At 48.2% G+C, this 12353-nt stretch overlaps 1 long non-coding RNA gene across 1 annotated transcript in view; it reads right to left on the reverse strand.

Moving 5' to 3' along the window:
- Positions 1-12000, reverse strand: part of LOC144118781 (uncharacterized) — a 12565-nt gene extending 565 nt beyond the window's left edge. The window contains exons 1-2 of the long non-coding RNA XR_013312139.1: positions 11824-12000; positions 1612-1736 (exon numbers count right to left, since the gene is read on the reverse strand). This is a non-coding gene — a long non-coding RNA (uncharacterized LOC144118781). The remainder of the gene's footprint in view (positions 1-1611; positions 1737-11823) is intronic.
- Positions 12001-12353: the final 353 nt, after the last annotated feature.

A 12353-nucleotide genomic window follows, 5' to 3' on the forward strand; every position in this document is an offset into this window, starting at 1 on the left:
TGAATATCTGGCATGCGAGGGGATGGACGCGTCCGCGGGCGAAGTTAAGAATGGCTGTTTTGGAATCGCTAACTATACAAGCCGCATTGGTTTGGGCGATGGCTAATGCTATAGCAGCTTCCTCTGGTTCTTCCGGAGTGCAGGAGGGGTCTATGAAGTTGGTGAGGGGGTGGGCTGCTGGATGGTAAGCCACAGCTACTGAACGGTGTGGACCACAGGCGGCGTCCACCCAGCGCACATCCTCTGAAGTGCCTTATTTGTTATGGAGAGCTTTGACTCGCGCGACTCGCCGGGATTGATGGTATTCTGGGTGGACATTCTTTGGAAGGGGCTTGATGATAAAGGCGGCGCGCATGGCGCGAGGGAGAGAGATTCAGTTTGTAGCGTGTGCGGGTATGCGAATTCCCAGATAGTCCAATATATGCATCACTGTTTCCGTGCCAGCCAGACGAAGGTACTGTGTATGTCGATGTGCCTCTATAATTAAGTTCCTGTATACTGTTGTACATTCTTAATTTTAAGAGCCTCTCCGTGCTACTGCTTTTTGGTAGGTTGAATGCTGCTTTGGTAGCCAGGAGAATTAGAGCTTTGATTTTATCTTTATCCGCACAGGAGAGGTTCAGGTAAGGAGAGGCGTAGAGAATGCGACTAAGCTCAAAGGCATGCCGCAACTTGAGATTGTCTGCTTCGTCTAGACCGACTCCTGAGTGTGAAACCCTTCTGAGAGGATGGATGACGGAGTAAGTTGACTGTTTTAGTGCGTTCAGCGTAATGTTGTTTTCCCCGTGTCCAGTAAATGCTGTCCAAGAATGCGGAGAGTAGGTGTTTGTGGTATGGGAGTGTCATGCAGATAAACCGTGATGGGGGCGGTAGGGACGCGCCGCGGCCGAATTATAAGGAGTGCTGACTTTTTGGGGTAGCCTTCAAGGCCAATGTTCGCCGCGTGGGTAGCGTTAGCTGTAGCTGCTTCCTCAAGGGTTGATTCTATGTCTCCATCCGAGCCGTATGCGGTCCAGACCGTTATATCATCCGCGTAAAGTGTGTGCCCCAAGTGCGGGATGCGGCCGAGAGCTTTCGCCAGGGGAATGAGGCTGGGTTTGAAGAAGAAGGGTGATAACACTGCCTCGTGGGGAGTGCCAATGCTACCAAGTGCGAAGGAGGGGGTCTGTATATCATCTATATGCAGGGAAGCGGTGCACTGAGCGCTGGAATAAACTGCCCGCTCATGTTGCTGCGTCTGCAGATGCAGCGGCATTCGTGAATGCATTTGGCGACTCTGTCCAGGCATGGAATTCCTGTGGATGTGCGCGTAACTGGCTGTCCAATATTCCTTTTTTATAGCAGGCGGCTGTACGGCGGTGTGATTTGTGTTGCGTATTGAATTCTCTTTTTTTGAATGCTCGAAGAGGCTTGTTCATTCTTGTGTATATATGCGCATTCTTTCTTTTTTCCCCATTTTCCCTCCCTGTAATGACCCTCAGATGAGGGTTGACAGTATTCATAAATAAATAAAAAGAGGCGACGAGAGCCCAGGAGGCGTAAATGCTTTCGCATTCTCCAATGCGGGTCTCTGCAGTAACGTTTTTATGCGCAAAATGTGTGGGCACTTACCTGAGCATCTCGCCGCCCGGCGCTTTTGCAGGTACCTGCCCGATAGCATTCGCTTTTTGCGCGACGGTGTTACAGCTCGCTCGGTCGAAAAGCCGTCGGCACCGCATGTCGGAAATAATCCGGGGCTGCGTGAAAAAATTTGTGTCATGGTAATTTGTGGTTCTAGTGACTGATGACTGACTGGTGTGTGATAGGCGATGACGAGTTAATAATTATTGTAATTAATTAATGAATTAAAGAAATGAAAAAATAGAAAAGGGAGCTTCAAAGGTGTCAAAACGCTCAAAATTAAAAGCCAATGTTTGATGATGTTAATTAAGAAAATTTACAGCGTGTAACAGATCAGTTAATTATTTGAGACAATTGAAAAAAATTGAAAAATGCGTTCAAAGGTGTCAAACTGCTTATAATGGAATGCCTAACCCACTACGCTATCGCCCCATACTTCTCCTTTTTTTTTATCCGCCGTACGTTTGTGGCTCTGGCATGCCGCCCGCGGGCAACGTTCGGAGCGCGACACTACGCATGATAATATTAAATAATATTAAATCAGTTTTCAGAAAAGGAAAGTGCACAGCAACTTTCTCATTACTTGTTGGTCACCTCAACCGCGCCTTGAGAGAAGGAATGAAGGAGAGAGTGAAAAAAAGAGGAGGAGAGAGAGGTATCATAATGGAAGGGTCCGGATTAAGGCCGACAACCTTGTGTTGTTTAACGTACACTGACATCGCACAGGACACGGGCGTCTCTTGCATTTCGCCTCCATCGAAACGCGGCCACGGAGTCTGTAGTTTGATCCTGCGTACTTGGCTTCGGCCGCTGAACTCTTCGGCTGCATCCAGGGCCTTCCCACAGCGCGTCTGAAGGAAAGTGCACGGACCTGTCGGCTGGCATTAACTTGGCCACTATCACCTTCTCCGCCGGCACAGAGAAGGAGGCGTGGAGGGCATATGCGGATGGGACACCTACAACCACGACTACGACTACGCTAAACGGGGGAACTAGCTTTCCTTTGTAGCCATATGGCTTGCGCTTTGGTGGATACCAATGTGTAATTAATCTTATTACAAATATATACCCCCTTGTGGAATTCTAAACGCTTGATTGATCATTTCGATCTGATTCTGCATATGCTAGCCGTCCCGGTTAGCTCAATTCGTAGAGTGACTGCTCTGATGAAGCGGTGACCCCGGTTCGAGCCTCGGCCCACGACGAATTTTTCTCTGACGAAGCTGTGTAGCTTTCCTTTGTAGCCGTATGCCTGCGCTAGGGTGGATGCCAGTGAGTAATCACTCCCTTATTAGACTGAGATAAGCCTGCGAAAACAGCTTTCAGTGCGGCTGTGTTTTGATGGTCTTAGTTTTTGTACCCCTGTTTCTGCCTTCTCGGGTCTCTGTAGCTGCGCGGTAACTGAACAGATCATCGGCGCAACACTAGCATTATGGTATAGGACGTGTTTTTATGGAAAGTTAATGACAAAACGGGAGGGCAGCCATTCATCATGTTCACTGAGAAGCAGTGCAGGTACACCGTTGGGGGCCCCGATAGTTTTCTTCGTGTGAAAGTGGCCGCCAACTGGAACTCGGCTTCCCGTCTACACTAGAGAACTATTAATACACTGAATGAGAGCCAGAATATGGCGGGTCATCTTCTACGTAAATGTTTTTGTCATCTTCTTGCAGGTGTGTCCTGATAATACAGCTCACAGAAAGACGTACACGCCATTTTCAGGAACTTAAACCCCACGCAGACGTCGGGGGCAATTTGTCCAGATGGTCAAGTCTTATGCTCAAGTCGAGAGCCCCTACAAATTGATCAGAAGGACACGGGTTTGATGCGCACCCTTTGAAACCCTGTGTGTTTGTGAGTGCGAGTGTTTTGTGTATGATTGATTTCCGTTTCACCTTTTTTCTTCTCGGTCATCTTGAGCAGCATGACAGGTTAACTACCAGGCATTTCTCTTCCGTAACCATTAATAGTCTCTCACTATGCTGGACGATTTGGGTGGATGCTTAAGCTTCACGCGCTAACCGAAGCACCAGGGCGTTCACCATAAGCATGTTTAACGTCGCCTCCGGGGCAGGACTGCTGGAATGAATGACAAAGGTGGGGCTTGCGATCTGGATGTAAAGGAAGTTCAGACCAGTGACCACAAAAGTCAATGCAACGCTAACTGGGGTTCTCACTAGGGCGACCTCCTCATGACAACCTAGGTCGCCGGGAAGGCTACACCCACGCAGAGGATGCTCTGCAATCTCTTATGTATTCTGCGTTATGTATTTCGTTTTATACGTTTTTTGTAATAGTCATAACTTGAGATTTCGCGTCTCGTTTTGTAATGCAGCTGAAACGAATAAATTATGCCAGCTTGCAGGTGTGATTGTCTCGTTATAGCATCAGCTATGTGGCTAACTTGCACGTGGAGTCTCCTTTAAGGAGTAAATCATGCACTTGTAGCTGTTCTTGGGCAGCCAGGATTACTCGGTCGCCTGCGATATCTCCGTAGGGTAGGTTCAGGCAACTTCTCAGCTACAAGTAAAAAAAAAAGCAGAAAGAAAATACCACCAGACAAAATAAATCCGTTCAATAAAACTCTGTGGTTCTGCAAGCCTATTCGTCGTGTAACTGTATGTAAGTAGTAACGGGCACTTTGCGTTCGACCGACCGATACTGCGCATGCGGATCAGAAGTGATTTTGAGGGTAAGCGCCGTTTCACGGCCGTATTTAAGCGCTAGCAGGTTGTTATACGAGCCGGCGTCCCTTCATTTGTCTTCCTTTTGCTCAAAGTTCGAACACTGTCGCTTCTTGTACCTGCTCGATATTCAATACCCCCCCCTTTTCGCCACCCATCTCCCTGGCGTGTATGACTGGCGTTAGAGCTGGCCCAACAAGACAGCGGCCGCCTGCTTAACATTGCGCAACAGTGATTCCCTCTCTTTGTGCTTGGCGTTTTCCGTCGACATGCTTTGCAGGCATTTCATGGGGCCGTACTTTCGAGCGAGCCCATGCCCCTCGCGCCGTGGGCAATGATATGCTGCCGCAAGCAGCTCGGCGTGCCAGGAATAGAAATGGGGAAGGGAAGAGAGGACAGCGGTAAGCTATGCGTCAAGGCGTGCAACATACGACACGCCTGTGTGCGCAATGTACCTGCAAGAAGTCATATAGGCGAGGTTAGCGCCACGCTTGTTCGAGGGACGTGCCCCGAGTGCTTAGTGATAAGAGCAGTGAGAAATGCTAATTCTGCCTTTCTCGTGGGACCTAGATCTGTGCGTGTTGGCGCCTGATGGGCGTCAGAAGGTCGCTTATGCCCTCCAGCTGCAGCAAGATTTGCGAGTGACTAGCTTTCGCAGCACTCCGACCGAAGCACAGACACAACTCGCATTATAAGCAAGAACAGTTCGGAGCACCTCTCCTGTTTTTAGGTGTGATATTGTTGCGAGAACAGCCTGCGCCGCCCTTTAATTACTCCGCCATTACCAGCACTCTTCTTATCCAGGGATTTTGTGTCTACGTCGCTTTGTAGCGCTCAGAAATCGCTTTGAACCCTCTTGACTTTCCTGCCTGCAGTTTGGTAGCGTGCAGCGTCACTTGAGTACTGCGCGTTTTGTTGGTTGTTTATTATGACTAATAATAAATGAATTTTTTTTTCAATCCGTCTTGGAAGAGATGTTGACGTCGTAGCCAGGAATGGAACTGTCGCCCTCGTGCGGTGCTACGAAATGCCACAACCGCAAAGAAACCACAACGGCTGTCGAGGTCTCCTGCAAGACAAATTTCCCTGCGAAGTGACTGTGTTGATGCTGGGGACAGATAGAAATTGTGTTGGTATGCTTTTGGGGCAAGCAGATGGAAAGTAGTATCGACAGTGGTCGTTCTAGATGTATATATCATTTGTAGCATGTGCCGAGATTGGCACGACAGACTCGAGCACGCGCAAAATTAGGTGGGAGTGGGGGGAACTGTACCTGAATTGTCTCAGGTTCAGAGGTATTTGGCACGGACGAAATCGAGTTGTGCGGCATTTTGCTGTCGTTTTTTTTGTTCTGAAGTGACTACGGGCATTGTTTTGTGAAATTTTACTTGCACTTGAAGATTTGAACGACTTTTCTCTACTTTTTATGTTTTATGGTTTGCCCGTGCATCCAGTGTCTCATTTATATGATTAAGGGGCATGCCAAGATGCTGCCTTTGTACGCATGCTTGATTTTTGCTTCCTGCGGTCGTGGGTACATGGCGGTGATCGCCGTTTAGTCTTGGGGCGTCGTCTGATGACAGTGCAGAGTATTTGTGGCGCGTACAGCAAGTGAACCCACAACAGCCTTCGTGGGGAGGAGTGAAGTTTGCCGGAGGACGGGCAGTAGGTCGCTCTCTTCTCACAACTGGACGCCTTTGACTTGGTCCTTGTCTTCAGATCTTCTGAGTGGCTCGTCGCGCTGCACGACCCCACCACGGCGCCGACTGCCCGACCAAAACAAACAGTACAAATGCTGCTTGCAGACGGCTGTCGAGCCATAAAGTAAAAGCAGCAACGGAAGCTAGGGGCGCCACAATGGGGCCCGGCCCGCTGAGTGTGCGCGCGCATCGCGCATTCCAGCGCATTGTCTGGGCTCAGTTTTATGGCTTTTTCGAACCGCGTTGTCGAACAGTTCCAAAGAAAGCCTTCAGAACGTTTGAAGAATGAAGCTCGCATGGAAGGCTACTGGCGCCCCCCCCCCCCCCCCTCCCCCCCGCTGGGTGTGCGAGCGAGCATACGCGCTGCTGGAAGGCAGTTAAGGAGCTTTGTTTTGCTCTTCTTGTGGCCAGCGGGGATTCCACCATGTATCTGTGTTTTGAGCCGGCTGGTGGAAGTTGTGCTTGTGTGTATTTTGCTGTCGCGTCAGTGCTGTTTTGGCAGTTTGTGGAAAAGCGGAAAAGCACGATCGACTTCTAGGAATGCACGCGGTTCTCGCGAGTAAACAAGTTCATGGGCACTGGCGGGCCATTGGTCCTTTCAATTTAAGAGAAAATTCTTCACTTGGCTCTAAGAAAGTCATTTCTGATTGGTCACTATAATTGTCCCCAGAATGCTGCAAAACTGATTTAAGGAGGCGCTTTAGCGCCAAAAAGTGTTGACTTGGACACGGACGCTTGGTCGAGAGCCGTAGTCGAGAGAGAGGACAGGATCAAGCTTTGCGCTGGCCATGTTCCGAAGAATGAGGAGCCGCTATGCGTCGCGCGAGTTAGGTCAGTAAGGCTGACAGAGTTTCGTAGGGATGAATTCCTGTCTGACGTTCCCGATCTTTTGAGATGACAGCGACCACCCTGGTCGATGGGTGCAAAAGCTGCAAATAGTTGTAAATAGACTGTACTCTTTTTGTGTGAAAAGGTTTGCCTACGCCTCCCTACTGCAACGTGTCGGGCGCCTAACCAAACCCCGTCTCCTCCGAGGACCGGCAGTGATCAATTTCCACAACATGCCAAGTATAACAATACTATCCATGTGTTTATACGAGCTATTGAGGGAACTGGATTTTAAGGAGTTGGAGATAAAAGTTAATTAAGAATACTTCAGCAATATTCGGTTTGTCGATGAGACTGATCTGCTAAGTACATCAGGGAACGCACTGCAAACAACGATCGAGGACTTACACAAGCAAAGTAGAACAAATTATCCCAAAATTAATATGACGAATCGAAAGTAATGTTCAGTCTGATAAGAACAACGGTTTACAACAGGCAGCGAGACATAGAAAATGGTAAGGGAATACATCTGCTTAGGGCAGGTATTCTCCGCAGATGCGGACCACGACAAGTGAAATAAATAGAAAAATAAAAATGGGTGGAGTGCATCTAGCAAGCTCTCTCACAGGTGATGAATAGCAGTTTCCCAATATTCCCCGAAAGAAAAGTACATAACAGCTGCATCATACCGGTACTCACCTACTGGGCAGAAAAGTGGAGGCTAACGAAAAGTGTTGACCTTAAACTGAGGATAACGCAACCAGCAAAATGATAGGTATAATGTTAGGGACAGGATGATGGCAGAGCGGCTATGGGAACAAACGCGGTTTAATGACATCCTAGTCGAAATCAAGAGGAATAAATGGACTAGGGCAGGGCATGTATTGTGAAGGCAAGATAACCGATGGTCCTTGAAGGAGAAGGCAAGCGTAGCAGGGGGCGGCAGAATGTTAAGTGTGCGCATGAGATGAAGAAGCCTTCGGGGAAAGGGTGGCCGCAGCTGGCAAAGGACAGGGTTAACTCATGAGGTATGGGAGAGACCATTGTCCTGCTGTGGGCGTAGTCCTGCTGCTGTTGCTGGTGATGTGAAAATTATAAACCGTAAAACTTTCCACGCCACTGGCCATGACGAATTGCTAGTCTGGATTCCGCATGCTTGAGTCCAGAAGAGTCCTCGAGAAGAGAAACTTGGGCTGAAGGGGATGTGCAGTTTGAGTCGTTTTTACCCTATAGTCCGTGTCTGCCTTTCTGCGCGCTTTTCTAGTTCCAGACCCATGCTCTGTCCCAGTAAGAAGCAGCGACATCCGTGTGTCTTCAGCACAGCCCACCACCAGTGAGAGCGCCTACTGCGCGCCCCAAATGCCCTCACCGCTCAGGTCCACCTCAGCAACATTCTGTTCAGTCAGCAGGCGAATGCCAGAGTTTTTGGCCAAGATGGCCCCCCTGATCCGAAGGCACCGCATTGTAGAAAATTCGTGGACATGGTAAAACACCGCGCAAACGTTCCTCTGCAACGCGTGCTCCGCGATCCTGTATGCCAGATAAGCTCCACAACTTCACGCATTAGTGCATTTTGACCCGAGAACCGTGCTCCATTCAATCCCGATGGCAATTTCACGCTTCACTAGCACGCAATACCCAAGTCATAACGAAATTCAAGCACTGCGTTGCTTCCTCTGTGGCATGGCCGCGTGATTGCGGGCTCAGCTTGCACCTCGTGAGAGTATATATGAAAGCGGGAGATCTCCAAGTCGTGCAGAACTGTGACTATGACACTATACAGTGACTCATTCGTCGGCGTATCCGCCGCTATCGATTGCCACAATCCTGCTACTGTTGGTCATAACTCTACATTAACGGCACAGGGTAAGCCCTATACTTCCCATGCATTTTAGGCCATGTTGAGGTATATGTTTCTCACCAACTAATAACAGTAGCCTAATAATACATATATCATTGTTTGCCAAGTTTTGTGCTCTTTTTACTGAACTAGAATATTTGAAATGTGTTGAAAATTCGATTTTTAATAAAATTTTTGCCGGTAGTACACAAATCTGACCTTTCTTTGCGCATTTCAAAATTCATAACAAAATAACTGCTCAGTGAAATTGCTTAATTCTAGTTCAGTAGTTGGCAACATTTATGTAGATGATTGCAAAAAAAATCAGCCGTCTGTCTTGAAAGGCATTGGAAATAATGGTACCTTTGTAAGAAAAAACACTGTTTTGAGATAATAGAGCGCAAAGAGAAAAAAGATGTGAAAAACCATTTTTTATTCGCAGAAACGCCTCCATAGTAATTGGTTTAATAGCCCCCTGCTTCGTAGTCACTGTCGCCGTCATTTTTTCGCTTTTCGGCTTGTCGTTTTGACTGTCGGGCCTCTTTTGTAAGCTGTCGTGTTGCTCGGTCCGCAAAGTACATGCGCTTATGGTCAGCTTCCCTCAGCCACTTGATGGTGTTGCTCCCTGGGTTCAATCCACACGCCTTCAAAACGTTGGCCCGTGCGATGCTACCATCATTAAATGAAAGAACAGCATCCAGTGTTGCCATCCGTAGGGTCCGAAGCCTAACAAACACATTCTTTGGCGCGCGTTCCCAAACAACATGGTTGAACGACTCATTTGCATTTTGAGTTCGCCCATGCAGGCACTTCTCTAGGAGCTCAGCCTTCGATAGCTCCCTATAAATGGGTTTGATAGCCTCCAAGACAGATGCAGGCAAACTCTCCTTGTGGAAAAATGGCTTGCCCTCTGATTGACTTCTGTTGAAGGCACACCACGTATCAGGTCCCTTTGGGCAAAGTCCATGGCATGGGTCATCGTCTGTGGCCGATAAGTGGAAGAAGGTTGCCCAAACGGCCTTTCGCATTTCATCCAGGTTTCCTACATTTCTTCTGATGGCCAAACCATAGTACGTCTGGAGCTTGTCTATTACTGCATCAGTCAGTCGGCCTCGGCCCGAGAGGCTCTTTCCATCAGAGTTTTCCTGCTTTGTTTCCTTTTTTTAGCCTTCGTAACTTTGTGCCCATCCTTTTTTGCACGTGCCCTATGCATTCAACCTTGGATATTTCAACGGAATCACCATATGGCATTTGTGCCTTCACAGCCATAAAAGCCTTGCTGTCACCATCCCCAAGGTATTTGACGTATCGAACGCCGTGAAGCTCCTCACTCCTGCCGAAAATTTTCAGTGCTCCTGCGACTTCCATTCCACCGCTGGTGCCTTGGTAGTTGCTTTGGCACACCTCTCTATGAAGGGGGTCACTGTTTGTACCCTTGATGCTGCACTTTGGACAACGTTTAGACAAAACCTCCACATCCAGCACTTTCCCAGAGTCTACACTGGTCGCAGAGACTATGCCGTTATTGGAAGTATGGCCTCGCTTCTGCCAGCTTCCATCAAGAGCAACTGCGATGTCTTTATCCCCCTCATTCAGCTGCACAGCTTCGTCAGCTGCCCTTTTCATCGACTCCTGAGCAGCAGCTTCGATGTGACCTAGAAGCTCTTGATTGTATTTCGCAAACTTTGTCGGCGGCTTAGGAAGGTTTAGCATAGCACAGAGTATATTTCCTGCAGCCATTCCCTTACCAATGGACCTCAAGGCATACACTAACCTGAGGTTGGCTTCATAGAGGCCAGAAGTAGTTTTCTTCGACGTCTCAAATCGTTGTGCGGCACTACACACTTCACAGTTCAAACTGTAAACGCTTGCAACACCTACCCGTTTTGTCACAATTTCGATGAGCTCAACACTTCCACCGCAGTCTCTGCACACACAAATCTGTGTAATTGCGGCACAAATGCCGTCCATGTCCATTAAGGCATATTGGCTGCTGCTCTGTAGCACATCCTCTTCCTGGAAGCACAGAGAAAATCTTGAAAGCTTCGATGTCGAGGAGCTGGCGCGTTCGGCGTTCGGGATCTCATTCGGTCGTGGACATCCTTTTGCTTTTTCACGATGAGCGTTGCGGTTGCCGTGAAATTCACGCCTGACGAAGGCCTTCTTTGCCCTGGGCATCTCAACTTATCAGCAGCAACCAACACCGGCACAATTTACAATACTGATCGAAAGGGATAGCACTCGGACGCAGCTGCATGAAGGTTGCAGAAACGTGGAAAAAACGTGCAAAGCGTCTCAGGATTGTCTTGGCTAAAAAAGAGGAGCTGTACAATAGTTGCCAGACAATTTTTTATATGTTGCTGATTTTAGACAAGTTTTGAAATCAGGTGGTGGACGTTTTGGTTGAAAAAATTGACGTTAATCCTGAAAGGGGGCGTGGCCGCTCACTACTTGGTTTCGGAAAAAGCGTTTTTCAGCCGTAAATATGGATTTCTGAGGAAAGTGCGATCATGGAACATGTGTAGAAAGATTTGAACTTCTAAAATTCCAAAAGAAAAAAAAACGATTTTTTTTCTGATTTTATTACCCTGTGCCCTTAAAGCTATGGAATGATCTACCTTCAAGTTTCAGCAGCCCACCCTTATAAAGATGGTCTATAGGCAGCCTTTATGGACTTCTCATAGAATCTATTGCCTTTCTTTAGATTTTTCGTCTTGTCTATTCATATTCTGTAGAAAAAAGTATACTAAAAGTGTATGGCCATATATCTATAGATTGTCTACAGACGATCTATTGCCTATTGCCTATAGACTATATTTCTAGGATTTGTCTATACATAGTCTATATACTTTATAGACAACAGTCTATAGACATGGCTGTCTAAAAATTTTTTATAAGGGCAGGGAGAAAGACTGAGGAACAGAAGGACTCCGTTTCGCTTTGCGCACTAGCTTTTTGTCTATTGCGTTGTTTTAAATTAAAGATGGCTCAAAACCAACGCTGCAAGCTGTCCATTCATCGGGAATGGCATGGTATTTTGTGGTACGGTATGGAAAATAAAAGCACAGAGTCGAGTTTATCTCACGCTTTAGCGCAGGAGCAGGCAGAAAGACGCCAGGCAGCAGAGTTGCGCTGAGTCGTGTCTTCCTACCTTCGTATATGTCCTGCTTCCGCGGTATCCGCTCAGAGTGGTATGGAAGTATCACAAGAATGACACTGGCGCGGTTCTCAAGCACAGCTCGACAGCCACGAGTCCGTGATCTTACAAGATTTCGTCTCCTCGGGTTGACCTGCGTTCCTCTCTTGCCGCGCAGTAACATGTGCTACGCCCGCGTAGCGTTCGGCGCCCGGAAAGTGTGGTGCGTGGACGCTCCGCTAAGATTCGTCGTCGGTGAGCGCCGAGCAGAGTAAGGGAGGGAGAGATAAGGCGCCGAGATCAGCGCGGCGATAGTGCTGAGCGCGCGCGTGCGGGCGGCGTTGCGGCTGTTTTAACACTCGTTAGCGGCCGCGGGGGCCAACGACCTTCCTAACGAGCGAGGCCGCTGCTGCGGTTTTCTCGACTTCCTTTGCGTGTTTTCCTCCTCTGCTGCTTTGTTTTCTTCGCATAACGGTCTCAAAGCGTTGCTAACGACACCTACTGCTTCTTTTTTGTCACAGCGATAACCGGATTAGAAATTTTCT

Source organism: Amblyomma americanum, chromosome 2, assembly GCF_052857255.1.
Source record: "Amblyomma americanum isolate KBUSLIRL-KWMA chromosome 2, ASM5285725v1, whole genome shotgun sequence".
NCBI lineage: Eukaryota > Metazoa > Arthropoda > Arachnida > Ixodida > Ixodidae > Amblyomma > Amblyomma americanum.